Raw genomic sequence first — 14,429 nt, forward strand, 5'->3', positions numbered from 1 at the left:
TGAGAGGCGTGCATGATCCTCCGCTATAGTGCATGTGTCCTGTATATTACAATTGTACTTATGCACATGTATTAGCAGGTATTATAGGGTTGGGATTTTTTCCCCTAGTATGTCTATATAGGCTTCTGTCCTACAATAAAAATGATACCTTTTCTGTAGAGATTGGATGTGCCAATCGTGAGAAATTTAATGTTAATTACATATGCAAATCAGGCTGGAAGTGCATCGGGGGCGTGTCAGTGCACCGGGGGCGTGTCAGTGCATCGGGCATGTCAGTGCACTTCAAAGAATCAGTCTATTGCCATGCCCTACCGCACTTCCATTCTGATTTGCATTTTCCTTCTACACTAGATTTATGACTTAATAAACATCTCATTGCTACAAAAAAAAATATAATTTTTTTATCGTGGGACAAGCACCTATATAAACATACTGTCAGTATCACTTTGGGATAGTGGGAAACCGGGGCTAAGCTGTCCCTCAACCTAGGGGACCCTATGCTTTTTCTAATCTCAGGGATACTCCTGATGGTGGAGAGGTCTGAGTCTCCTTCCTGGCCCTGCTCCTGACCAGTCCTGAGCTTATTCCCCCTCCCCCGGGGATAGAAGTGTGTTGAAACTATAGAAAAAGACAGACATGGAAAAAAACAAAACTCTGTCACACAGCACGCACACACACATGATAAGACAATAGGAGATTCAGGAGGAAAACAAGAGCAGGAAGGAAGCTACAAAACAAAAACGGGGGTAAACTCCACAACCGCACCAAGCAATGAGCACAACTAAAGCACATTTTTCACCAGAGAGTGAAATTTGGAGTGGAATTTATATTTTAGTAGATTCCTTGCTGTATTTTTATGGCTCTTGCATAAAATGGAAGCAATTATTTTATTACTTTATTGCATTGGAATGGCCAGATATAAGATGCCCAGAACAAAGAATGGTAGGAAAATATACCTGCATGGGTAAAAAAACCCGGGTGTTCACAGCCATAGAGATGTATCCGTGTACAAGAGTGTTTTCATTACAATTAGTTTAGGTTGCTAAAAGCAGGAATATTGTATGTGTGTAATACTGCAGAAATCCACCAGAGGGCAGCAGAGTGACACAAACTAACACAAGATCACAGGCACTGAAATCAATGTTCACTTTATTTTATTATATAATAGAGCCAGTGTACAATAGTGCAGCTATAATCAGGGCCGCCACCAGGAATTTCAGGGTCCCATACTGGCAAAATTCTCAGGCCACCTTGATACCCCACCCAGGCTCCACCCCCAAACCTTCCTCAGTTCCGCTAATCTTGGAAAAACTCCACTTCTGCACTACATCCTCACCAATCACACATCAACAGTTCCCATCAAACACCATCTGCTGGCTGTACATATATATATATATATATATATATATATATATATATATATATATATATATATATATATATATAAAATATATATAAAATATATAATAATTTTCTGGGGGAAATACTTAATATTATGGTACAATTTCAAGGGTGGCAGCACTTTCGACCAGGACTGTGTATATGTGTATATGTGTATATGTGTATATGTGTATATGTGTATATATATATATATGTGTGTGTGTGTGTGTGTGTGTGTGTGTGTGTGTGTGTGTGTGTGTGTATATATATATATATATATATATATATATATATATATATATATATATATATATATATATATATATATATAATACAGTGCCTACAAGTAGTATTCAACCCCCTGCAGATTTAGCAGGTTTGATAAGATGCAAATAAGTTAGAGCCTGCAAACTTCAAACAAGAGCAGGATTTATTAACAGATGCATAAATCTTACAAACCAACAAGTTATGTTGCTCAGTTAAATTTTAATAAATTTTCAACATAAAAGTGTGGGTCAATTATTATTCAACCCCTAGGTTTAATATTTTGTGGAATAACCCTTGTTTGCAATTACAGCTAATAATCGTCTTTTATAAGACCTGATCAGGCCGGCACAGGTCTCTGGAGTTATCTTGGCCCACTCCTCCATGCAGATCTTCTCCAAGTTATCTAGGTTCTTTGGGTGTCTCATGTGGACTTTAATCTTGAGCTCCTTCCACAAGTTTTCAATTGGGTTAAGGTCAGGAGATTGACTAGGCCACTGCAACACCTTGATTTTTTCCCTCTTGAACCAGGCCTTGGTTTTCTTGGCTGTGTGCTTTGGGTCGTTGTTTTGTTGGAAGATGAAATGACGACCCATCTTAAGATCCTTGATGGAGGAGCGGAGGTTCTTGGCCAAAATCTCCAGGTAGGCCGTGCTATCCATCTTCCCATGGATGCGGACCAGATGGCCAGGCCCCTTGGCTGAGAAACAGCCCCACAGCATGACGCTGCCACCACCATGCTTGACTTTAGGCACGGTATTCTTGGGGTCGTATGCAGTGCCATCCAGTCTCCAAACGTCACGTGTGTGGTTGGCACCAAAGATCTCAATCTTGGTCTCATCAGACCAGAGAACCTTGAACCAGTCTGTCTCAGAGTCCTCCAAGTGATCATGAGCAAACTGTAGACGAGCCTTGACATGACGCTTTGAAAGTAAAGGTACCTTACGGGCTCGTCTGGAACGGAGACCATTGCGGTGGAGTACGTTGCTTATGGTATTGACTGAAACCAATGTCCCCACTGCCATGAGATCTTCCCGGAGCTCCTTCCTTGTTGTCCTTGGGTTAGCCTTGACTCTTCGGACAAGCCTGGCCTCGGCACGGGTGGAAACTTTCAAAGGCTGTCCAGGCCGTGGAAGGCTAACAGTAGTTCCATAAGCCTTCCACTTCCGGATGATGCTCCCAACAGTGGAGACAGGTATGCCCAACTCCTTGGAAAGGGTTTTGTACCCCTTGCCAGCCTTGTGACCCTCCACGATCTTGTCTCTGATGGCCTTGGAATGCTCCTTTGTCTTTCCCATGTTGACCATGTATGAGTGCTGTTCACAAGTTTGGGGAGGGTCTTAATTAGTCAGAAAAGGCTGGAAAAAGAGATAATTAATCCAAACATGTGAAGCTCATTGTTCTTTGTGCCTGAAATACTTCTTAATACTTTAGGGGAACCAAACAGAATTCTGGTGGATTGAGGGGTTGAATAATAAATGACCCTCTGAATAAACTTTTCTCAAAATTAAAGAAAAAAACTCCTAAAAATACAAATCTTTATTTCATTCAGTATTAAAAGGGAAAATACCCAACATTTATATCAAAATTTAATAGCAAAGAATACTAGGGTACAAGGAGAAGGGGGGGGGGGGGCCTGGCCCTTATGATGCCCTATGCTCGCCCCTTCCTTGCTGCGGAGGTCGGCACCCTAACACCTGCGCAATAGGCGCCCCCGTTCAACGTAGGCTGTCCCTTTAGGTCCTAGCCGGACCCTAACAAATAGAAGGTGACAGTCTAAAAGGGTTAATATAAAGCTGAACCAACAATTAATTAAATATAACAATGTTACACCCAATATAATACAATTTGGGAAATGGTATTGTCCAATAACCCAAGAAAAACCACCTAGTTAGATAAAAGCGGCTCCTAACAAAAACCACCCGACGCGTTTCCCCTCATCTATCTGAGGTTCTTCAGGAGTGGGATAAAAAGTTAGTTCAAACAGAATATAAATAGACCATAGTAAATGCTGGTAGTCCTATGCAACACTAAGAGGCCAATAGTCACTGAGTCTGTCCAATCCCACTATCTCCAAACCAGAGCCAGGCTAGGAAGCCCAAAATCCAGTGCCAGATCCCTGTCTGCCGGCTAAATGGCAGAGATTAGCTACAGTAACTTAACATATAGTAGTGAGGTTAGACTCAGGAATAACAGAGGCAATCACTCATTAGAGTATACACAGTTAGCCACTTATCTCAGGCCTCAATAGATATCCAATGGAGACGGTCCTCCCACGACTCCTTAGATAGTGGACACGTCCAAATACCCCACAGGAAGCAATCAAAGAGCTCCTCAGGTCATCACCCTTCAGTTCAGATATAGACACAATAAAACGATGCAGGTTAGGAGGGCAGAGGAGACGCCCACCAGAACGCTTTCCAATTTATAAGATGTATCTCAAGTGTTCTCACCTGTGATTAAACCGTTAACCCCTCAGGAGATGTAAAGTCACAGAAACACATGTTCCAGCAGGGTGCACATATAAAAGTGCACCACTTCTGCATCCTTACATGCAACGGTCACGTGACCGGGGATCCCGATGACGCGAGCCCGCGCATGCGCAAATGAACCAGCATCCCCTTACATGCAACGGTCACGTGACCGGGAACCCCGATGACGCGAGCCTGCGCATGCGCAAATGAACCAGCGTCCCTATCCACGTCATCGCATACCATGGAGCCAGGGTGGTTGCGGTCATGTGACCGGGCCCGTCACTAAGGTGCCCGCGCCTGCGCCATGGCTGCATCCCAGCCCGAGACATAGACAGGGAGACGTACACAGGCAGAGGTAATATTCACACTGCCAGCGACATCTCCCTCCCCGATCTCAATGGAGAGGCGCAGGCTGCACAAGCGGCCGTGGTGTGCAAAGAGTAATAGAAGGAAAAGGGGGGTATTCAAAATTTATGAATTATAGGTTAGTGTTCAATGACACAGTGAGTGAAAAATTATAGGTGAGAAACACTGATAGGGGTAAAAATGGAACATGAACGGAGTCCAAAGAATCCCAATCAAAATAACCGAGATGGAAAATTAGATAATCATATAGAAATGCAAAACCTAAAATTAGGTGAATGTGTAAAGCCAAATCCTTTGCGGAACAATGGGCATGACAGGAAAGCAGGTTCTGCGAACCGGACAAAAAACATCTTAGACACATAAAGAGAGCAAGGGATATCAGTCAGAAAAGTGTCAGTAGGGCAGGTTGCGGGAACTTATAGGAAACATACAAAGTGTAACTGTTCATTGAGGCCAGATGGACTCACAGTGCATAACCTGTGAATCCACCGGGCCTCCTTCTGCAAAATGAAGGGGCGAGCATAGGGCATCATAAGGGCCAGGCCCCCCCCCTTCTCCTTGTACCCTAGTATTCTTTGCTATTAAATTTTGATATAAATGTTGGGTATTTTTCCTTTTAATACTGAATGAAATAAAGATTTGTATTTTTAGGAGTTTTTTTTCTTTAATTTTGCACTAATGCACTTCTAATTGATTTTCTTAACTTCAATAAACTTTTCTCAATTTAAAAAAAAAAATAAAAAAAGAAATAACATTCTTTTTTGCTGCAGTGCATTTCACACTTCCAGGCTGATCTACAGTCCAAATGTCACAATGCCAAGTTAATTCCGAATGTGTAAACCTGCTAAATCTGCAGGGGGTTGAATACTACTTGTAGGCACTGTGTGTGTGTGTGTGTATATATATATATATATATATATATATATATATATTTCCCCCAGAAAATTATTATTAATATTAATAATAATATAATAATAATAATACACCGCTACACTGCCCCTCTCCATAATCTCTCCCACACTGCCTCTCTGTATAATACACCCCCCACTCTGCCTTCTTGTATAATATCTCCCACACACTGCCTCTTTGTATAATATCCCCCACACAAGCTGCCTCTCTGTAGAATACCCCCCATACACACTTCCACTCTGTATAGTATTCCCCCAACCTAGTGCACCTCTGTATAATATCCCCCGCACAATGCCCCTCTGAATTATATACCCCCACACTATGCCCCTCTGTATAATATCTTTCCACACACAGTCCCTATGTATAATATCCGCCCATAAACACTGCCTCTCTGTATAATGTTCCCCCAACACAGTGCCCTTTGGTATAATATACCCCCACACACTGCTTCTTTGTACAATATCCCCCACACACTACGTCTCTGTATAATATCCCCTCCACACTCGCTGCCTCTCTGTAGAATACCCCCCATACACACTGCCCCTCTGTATAGTATTCCCCCAACACAGTACCCTTCTGTATAACATCTTCCCACACACAGTACCTCTGTATAATATCCTCCCATACACACTGCCACTCTGTAAAATATCCCACACATTGCCTCTTTGTATAATATACCTCCACACACAATGCTCCTCTGTATAATATACCCCCACACACTGCCTCTTTGTATAATATACCTCCACACACACTGCTCCTCTGTATAATATACCCCCACACACTGCCTCTTTGTATAATATACCTCCACACACAATGCTCCTCTGTATAATAACATCCCACACACTGCTCTTCTGTATAATATCCTACAACACAAACTGCCCTCTGTATAATATCCTCTCACACACACTGTCCTTCTGTATAATATCCCCCCATACATTTTCCCTCTGTATAATATCCCAAACTCTCTCTGTATAATATACCGCCACACACACTGCCCCTCTGTATAATATGCCTCCCATACACTGCCCCTCTGCCTAATATAACCCCACACACACTGCTCCTAGCAATAATGTACCCCCTTTCACAATTTCTTCTACTGCCATAGTAACACTTTGCCGACTCCCCTCCCCTCCAGAGTAAATATTAAGACATATAATTTTTAGCTCCTCCGCGGAACACTTACCATTCCTGGCCACCTCCGCGCGGCCCACAGCAGTGTGATGATGACGTCAGCACACTGCTGCACATTGAGTGAGGATGACATGCACTACTCTGTCCCACTGCCCCTGAAGCGCATTACATGCAAATTAGCCATGTGGTGGTGTTCCCTCACTCAGCGTTAAGTGGCCGAAGCAACAGAGGGCAGCTGGCAGCATCTGATGCCACTGATAAGGACAGACACCGCAGGCCCCCTCTGCTGCAGACACTTTATGCTGGGTGAGTGCATGCCACCACATGGCTAATTTGCATGCAACACACCATTGCATGCAAATTAGCCATGTGGTGGTGCCAGTGGCAGTGAGGGGCAGAGCAGTGCGCATCATCCACTAAGTATTTACCCAGGCGCGGCCAGGCCCCCCTCTTCACCAGGCCCCATACGCCAGTAAAGACAGTAATACCCTTGATGGCGGCCCTGGCTATAATAAAGCCAGTGTGCAATAATGCAGCCATAATAGAGCGTGCATAATAAGCCATACTACACAGCTAGTGTAAAGCAGCATCTCAATAATAGAGCCATCATGAAACCATATACCGCCAGCATAACACAGCAGGCAAACGTGCTGCAATAACACTGCCAGCATCCAGAATCACACTAATTAGTTTGGCTATAACATCCAGCATGAAGCAGAGCCTCCATAAGGGGCAAGTGATTGAGGACGTTCTACTCTATATAGAGTGTATGAAATTTGCTTTTTTATCTTGTAATTTACTATTATAGTTTCACACAATGACTTGTGAGGGTGCCGTGTTAATATTTTTTTTTTTTTTTACAAAGGTGTCCCCAATGTCTTTATTTCCAAATTGCACTGCTAAAATTGCAACACTAGGTGGCAGCAAAGAGACAGATTTGATTTTCATTAGTCCCAAAGTCTTCAGCAGCGAATGTGTGACTATTAGGCTACGTTCACACATCAGTTTTTTTCCATCAGGCACAATCCGGGAAAAAAATGGATAAAACTGATCCGGCGCCAGATCCGTTTAATCCCCATTGATTTGTATTAGCACCGGATTGTGCCTGATGGCCTTGCGTTGCATCCGGCGTTTGACGGAGCCGGCGTAATTACTCAATGCGGCGTCCGGATAGAACGTCTCATTGAACATTTTTTGTCTCTGAAAAGAACCCGTATCCGGCGCAATACGGCGTACTTTGCAATGGAAGCCTATGGACGCCGGATCTGGCACGATGCAGCAAAAAAACGGATGCGGCCGCCGGATCCATTTTTTTAAACTGAGCATGCTCCAATTTATTGAAAAAAAACGGATCCAGCAAAAAAACAGATGCGCCGTATCAGTTTTTTGACAGATCAGGTATACCGGATCCATAAAAAAAAATCAGGCGCATCCGTTTTTGCATATTCTGCGCCGGATCCGTTGCATCAGGCACACGCCGGATTGTGCCTGATGCCAAAAAACTGATGTGTGAACGTAGCCTAAGAAGTGCGGATATCTTGTACTGCAAGGTGTAGGGATAATGGGAGTAAATTGAGTCCTTAAAGGGAATGTGTGTCGGAATTACTGAATTATAGACATTTGTATAAGATTCCTGGTTACTTCCTGTATTATACCCCAGAGCTGCACTCACTGTTCTGCCGGTAAAGTTAGTGGTGTCCCCCCTCCATTGCAATCACATAGACCCATGCAGTAATTACCTCTCCTAATTAGTATAATAATAAATCGTCCCAGGCGATTATAATATAATAATGAATTGCCCCCACCCTGCAGTTATTGGCCACCCCTCCCTTCAGACTACATTCAGGACAGCACTGCACAGTGCCATTTTTGCTATTGTTGGGGGTCCTAATGGTCAGACCCTCAATGATCAGCAAGTTATCTCCTATTCATTGTCATAACTAGAGTCTGATGGACCCTGGTACAAAAAAAAAATAAATTTCACCTTCTCCCGCTCCCACAACGCCCTGCGTCCTCTTCTGTAGCTGTGCAGAGATCTCAGCTGACTTTGAACATGCGATGTCACTGCCATGTACTACCTATGCCCAGCACGCAGGCGTCAGCTGCCGGCCTCTGATTGGCCGACAACATGTATTGCGGTGCAGGGACTCGGATGGTCTCTGCACCGCAATACATTTCAACATTAAATATGCGACAGTGTACATGAAAAGTGTGTCGGTGGGTCCTCCTTCCACACAACATAATGTGATGCCCATAAACCAGCGGCTGACCTGAATGAACCTGATTACTGTATGAGTTATCAATCTCATAAATTACATTGTGAGCCCCAATGGGGACAGTGATCATGATGTTTGTAAAGCGCTGTAGCATTAATGCCACTATATAAGTGAGCAAAATAAATAAATATGCAGTATATTGCTCAGTGGTCCCTGTATACAGTCTCCATCTGCAGTACATCATTCCTTGGACTCTATTTATAGCCTCCATATCCAGTTCATCAATCCTCAGTCCCTGTTTACAGCCTCCATATAAAGTACATTGCTCTTCAGCCTCTGTGTATGTGGTGCCCCTGGGGCTCAGCCGCCACAGGGTATTCCATCTGACTTAAGGTGTAATGCTTATCCGGGTAAGAAGAGGTTAACGACTGGTGTTTTCTAGCTTACACAACTCAGAAAGCCAGACAACAAGGGAAATTCCCGGTTGCTGGGACAACCACTAGTGAGTCATCAGAAAGGTGGGGGCTGCCTAGGAAAGTGAGCAAGCACACAGTTTCACTTCAGAACACTGCAGAACTTCAGAACAGACACAGGAGAGAGAACAGCTTGAGGCAGAGAAGAGCAATGCCTCCGGGGAATGTCGAATGGCTCCCCCCACAGGGGCCGACCGGATACCAGACTGAGAGAGAAGCAGGAGACTACTGAATGGAGCTGTGAGACAGAGGAGCAACACGGTAGCCGGAGGGTAAGGCCCAACAACCCCTTCAGGATTGGCAACTAAAGCCAAGGACACTGAGGTCCCTTAGCTTCACGCCACGGGGATCCTCACTACAAGGGGCAAGGAGGAAGGTCTTACACGCTTCACAACACCGGTGGTGACCTCTGCTTCATCTGGGATCGGCTGGGGCCTATCACGGTGATGAACGACACTCTGAGGGCGCAGCAGACGAACTGTGAGTAAAACACATGCAACCACAGCCCCTGTGTGAGACTCTGATTTGCCAGCGCCACCACCCCGCGCTTCGGCGCCAACGGCCCTTCCCCTGTCACCACCGTCCTCCCTGGGGCTCATTCCACCTGTGAGGAGCTGGACTATCTGAGCTGCGTTGCCATCAGCCCCGGAGGGGAGTGACATCTCGCAGCGGCGGCTAATCCCTGTCCATGCACCACGGGTGGCGCTGCAAAGCAAACCCCCATCCCCATTACCCATCACCTTGCAACACTCTTTTGATGTAGCCAACGGGGCCACTGAGCCGGGTCAGGCCATTCACAGCAACCCCAAATACCATTGACCCGGTGACGAGTAGCCCTGCAGGTACTGTAGGGCGCTACATATACAGCTTCCATATGCAGTGCAACACATCTCAGCCTCTGTATACAGCCTCCATATACAATACATTGCTCCTCAGCCCCTGTATACAGCCTCCATATACAGTACATTGCTCCTCAGCCCCTGTATACAGCTTCCATATGCAGTGCATCACTCCTGAGCCCCTGTATACAGCCTCCATATACAGTACATTGCTCCTGAGCCCCTGTATACAGCCTCCATATACAGTACATTGCTCCTCAGCCCCTGTATACAGCCTCCATATACAGTACATTGCTCCTCACCCCCTGTATACAGTCTCAATCTGCAGTACATCAATCCTTAGCCCCTGTATACAGTGTCCATAGGCGGGGATCATATAGAAAAATTGCGCAAACCAACATTAAAGCAATTATATACATTTTATTGACAAAAATCATTAGTACAAATATGGTTGCAAGACAACAGCTAGAGAGTGGGAACAGAGGGTGACTGCTGCACAAGGAATGAAAAGTTTTTTTCCACCAAAATCAATAGAGTGGAGCAAAGGGACCATATAGTAATTAGAATCACGCAACATACAAAGTGGATATAAAGAGTAAAGGCCGGGGCTCCTCCTAAGCAGAGTCAACAACCATGGAGGATATAAACATTAACCCCATCATGACAAAAATAAAGCACAATTGACCACTTGAGGTTGCAAAAACGGACCCGTACAGTAAAGTTGTTATACACACATGATATAGATTGTGGAAATGGTATTACCTGGGCAGAAAGACACCCCAACTGGAAACCTCCTACGCACGTTTCAACCGATAGTCTTTTTCCAGGGAGATAAGTGTCCATAGGCGGTAAATTGCTCCTCAGCCTCTGTATAATGCCTTCATATGCAGTAAATTACTCCTCAGCCCATATATAAAGCCTTCATCTGCACTATATCGATCCTCAGCCCCTGTATATTTATACAGCCTTTCTATGCAACTAGTTCCATCTCTTGATACAGTCCCTCCTCTAGGGTGGGTAGGGAAGGCCATGTCATCAGATGTGCATAAGTGCCTTTGTGAGTACATAAACATCTCTTCATAATGCAATGGAAAATGTAAAGGTAGAGTGGTGTGGAGGCATGTGTGGCGCCCCTGAGGCTTCAGTCGCCACAGAGGTACTGCACCTCACCCAGAGTTGTGGTATTCCATCCTGGGTAAGGAGGAGGTCAACACCGGTTCACCCAAAGCACAATACCCAGGCTCAGAAACCTCATCAGACATGACAAGGTGTGATTATACCCGAAGCCAGGCTGGGGGGTGGAGTCGTAGGAGTGGGAACACAGGAATACAAGTAGGAACACAGTGTGAAGTGTGGAGAGTTAGCAAGTTGGAGGAGTGAAGACCCACGGCCTGGAGCTGGTACCGCTCAGCCTGGGCACAGACAGAAGGGGTCCAAGAGACCACGGGAAGTGCAACATCCTCCCGTGACCTTGTTCTGTGATGCCTTGGACTAGCCAGGTAGTCACAGTTAGGTCCTTGCGCAAACACCCATCCCCAAATAAGGTGACACCAGCCAACCTGCTAAACCCTAGTCACCTCCCTCTGGGTTTGATGTCCACACCAGGTGGGCAGAGCCAGGCGGTTGGCCATGCCCTCCGAGGAGTTCACATGCCCAGAGGCAGGAAAAACCCGTTAGATTAAGTTTGGAGGTTGAGGAGTAGAGTTCAAGTGCAGCCCTGTGTCAAGGTCTGCTGCTGCAGTCTAACACCGGGTGCTGGGTTGGAGCCCAGACACATGTGGCTAGGAGGCAGACGTGGTGGCCGTCTGCAGGAGCCGGGAAGACTGCCTGGTGGAACCGTATGTAGCCGGGACAGGGTAGTGGCCCGCCGGTACCGAACCGGGGAACCGACTGGAAACCGGAGCACAAGTGGGGGTACTCAGACCCTGAAACATGGTCCTGAATCTACCGGACCCCGTTAATTAACTGATTGAGGTCTGGACTTTAGGTCCTTTCCCACCCAAAGTCCCGAAAGAAGGCAACAGCACACCGATTCCGGATAACGGCCACCGCCAAGGGCCAAGAGATCCAACGGGCCAGCGCCTGCGGGCAAACGGGCTCTCCCGACATACACGCCGGGGAGCGGGACTCCCGTCGCTGAAGCGCGGCTGTCCATTTCTACAAAAAGGTGCAGGAGAAAGGCGGAGACAATCAACCCATATGGGAACCGAAGCAGCCGGCTGCGGGCACCGACCATCCTCCGTTTGGTTTACCAGAGACTCTCGTGTGTTTGTCAGAGTGAGTACCACCGTGCCCTCGGGCCGCGCACCACCAACAAACACCACCACACCATACCCATCGGGTCCCGGGGCCATCACCCCTGCCCATGGAGGGGTTAACACCACAAGCTGCACCAACATCTCCCCCGGGGCGCCCTGTAACCAGCAGCGGTGGTGCCTACATTCACCACAACCCGTGGGTGGCGTCACGAACTTTAAATCTAAAGCCCCCTTCAAAATGCCAGCCCCCTTGCAGAGCGACGTGACCCCCGGTCCGAAGGCGCTCGAGCCACCGACACACGAGCCCGGATCCGAGAGGCTCGGCTGCAGCCGAGCGCAGGGCGGTACAGTTCCACATATAATCTACGGGTGGAAGGACTTGGCCGCAACACGGGGACTGGTCCCTAGGCTAGAGGAGAAGAACCTACGTACTCCACTAGCAAAACCAGCGGCTGAGGTGAGTGCACGCACCAAAGCCACCACCACACACTAATTCACTGGAAGGTTACCCTCAAGGACCAAGGGATAGAGCTTCACGCCACCCAACAGGGTTCACGGGCACTGATTCAGGGTTCAGGGAACGAAGGCGCAAAGCAGGAGGAAGAAGCAAGCGCAGGAATCGGCCAGGAAAGGGTACATTTCAGAAAGGTGCACTGGACTCTACCTCCGAAATACCTGGGATCGGAAGAACCCATCACAGTGAATCCCGGCACTTCAAAAGCGGTCACTGGCGTGTGTGTAGCCTTGGAACCGGCTACAGTGAGTAGATATCTTGAGACTGCACCCCCGTATGGCTCTGTTATTCACCTGCGCTTCCCGCCCTGCAACCCCCGCCATCATAGACTACTACTACCACCCCATCCGTCCTGGGGCCCAGCTCTACCTGTGGAGAGCGATACTAACCAAGCTGCGTCACCTAATTTGCCGCATACCACAGGTGGCGTCACAAACTATCATTCCCATCATTCAAGCCCTTTTGATTAACATATAGAATAGTCACAGAACCGGGCCCTGCCACCGTGACGTCCCAGGAGCAGAACCACCGCGGCCCGGTAACTAGTAACCCCCAGGCCCGGTGTGGGCGTGTCACATGCTCAAGGAGTCGGGTGCCTTAGCTGCACTGCACCTTGCATTAAATCACCTGCGGGTGTATCACAGTAGCACCCTGCAGACAGTGATGCAGCTGCAGGTGATTTCATGCAAAGTACTGGCCTCAGGCCAATTTGCAGAATAGTGCGTACAGCCCTGGAGTATAATATAGGAAGTAAGTCAGGATCAGTACAGGATAAGTAATGTAATGTATGTACACAGTGACTGCACCAGCAGAATAGTGAGTGCAGCTCTGGAGTATAATACAGGATGTGACTCTGGTTCAGTACGAGAGAAGTAATGTCGCGGGCGGGGAGGACGCCGTCGCTGCTGCGCTCTCGCTAACGCTCGGGTCCGGCGCTGCTGCTGCTCGGTGGCTCGAGCGATGGGCCGGATCCGGGAACTCGAGCAGCGCTCCTCGCCCGTGAGTGAAAGGGGTGGTTGGTTTGGAGGATTTAGTCCGTGACGCCACCCACGGGTTGTGGTGAAGATAGGCACCACCGCTGCTGGTGACGGGGATCCCGGGAGCGATGGTATGGAGCAGCTGGGATGTTGATTTCCCCCTCCGTGGGTAGGGGTCGGTGGTCCCGGGGCCCGATGATGTGACTGGGAGGCAGGGTCGGAGGGGTGCAGGGTTGCAGGGACAGCGCGGCGCGGTGCCGGATCGCACGGGTGTACTCACTCAGCAAGAAAGGTACAAAGTCCTCGGTAAACCAAACGGCTGGATGGACGGGTCCCGCAGCCGGCTGCAGTGTCTTTCCCTGGACAGGTGATGGCGGCTGTCTTTCCCTGCACCTTGATGTTTTTCTTCTGACTACTATGGATTCCCAACAGTAGTCCGCTCCCCGGTGTATGGGTACCGGAGGAGCCCGTTTGCCCGCAGGCGCTGGCCCTTGGGTCTCTAGCCCTAGGCGGTAGCTGTATAGCCTCACGGTGTGGGCGGTTGCCTTCAATCGGGACGTTTGTTGTTATGAAACCCCTGGGGTTCCAGTCACATTCGGATCTGACTATTGTCGGCGGCTCCAAGCCT

The 14,429-nt window shown here is 47.6% G+C and overlaps 1 protein-coding gene across 4 annotated transcripts in view; it reads left to right on the top strand.

Annotated features, from left to right (window-relative positions):
- CDK14 (cyclin dependent kinase 14) overlaps positions 1 to 14,429 on the top strand; it is a 629,746-nt gene that overhangs the window by 492,690 nt on the left and 122,627 nt on the right. The window lies entirely within an intron of this gene.

This window comes from Anomaloglossus baeobatrachus, chromosome 6, assembly GCF_048569485.1.
Source record: "Anomaloglossus baeobatrachus isolate aAnoBae1 chromosome 6, aAnoBae1.hap1, whole genome shotgun sequence".
NCBI classification, from domain to species: Eukaryota; Metazoa; Chordata; class Amphibia; order Anura; family Aromobatidae; genus Anomaloglossus; species Anomaloglossus baeobatrachus.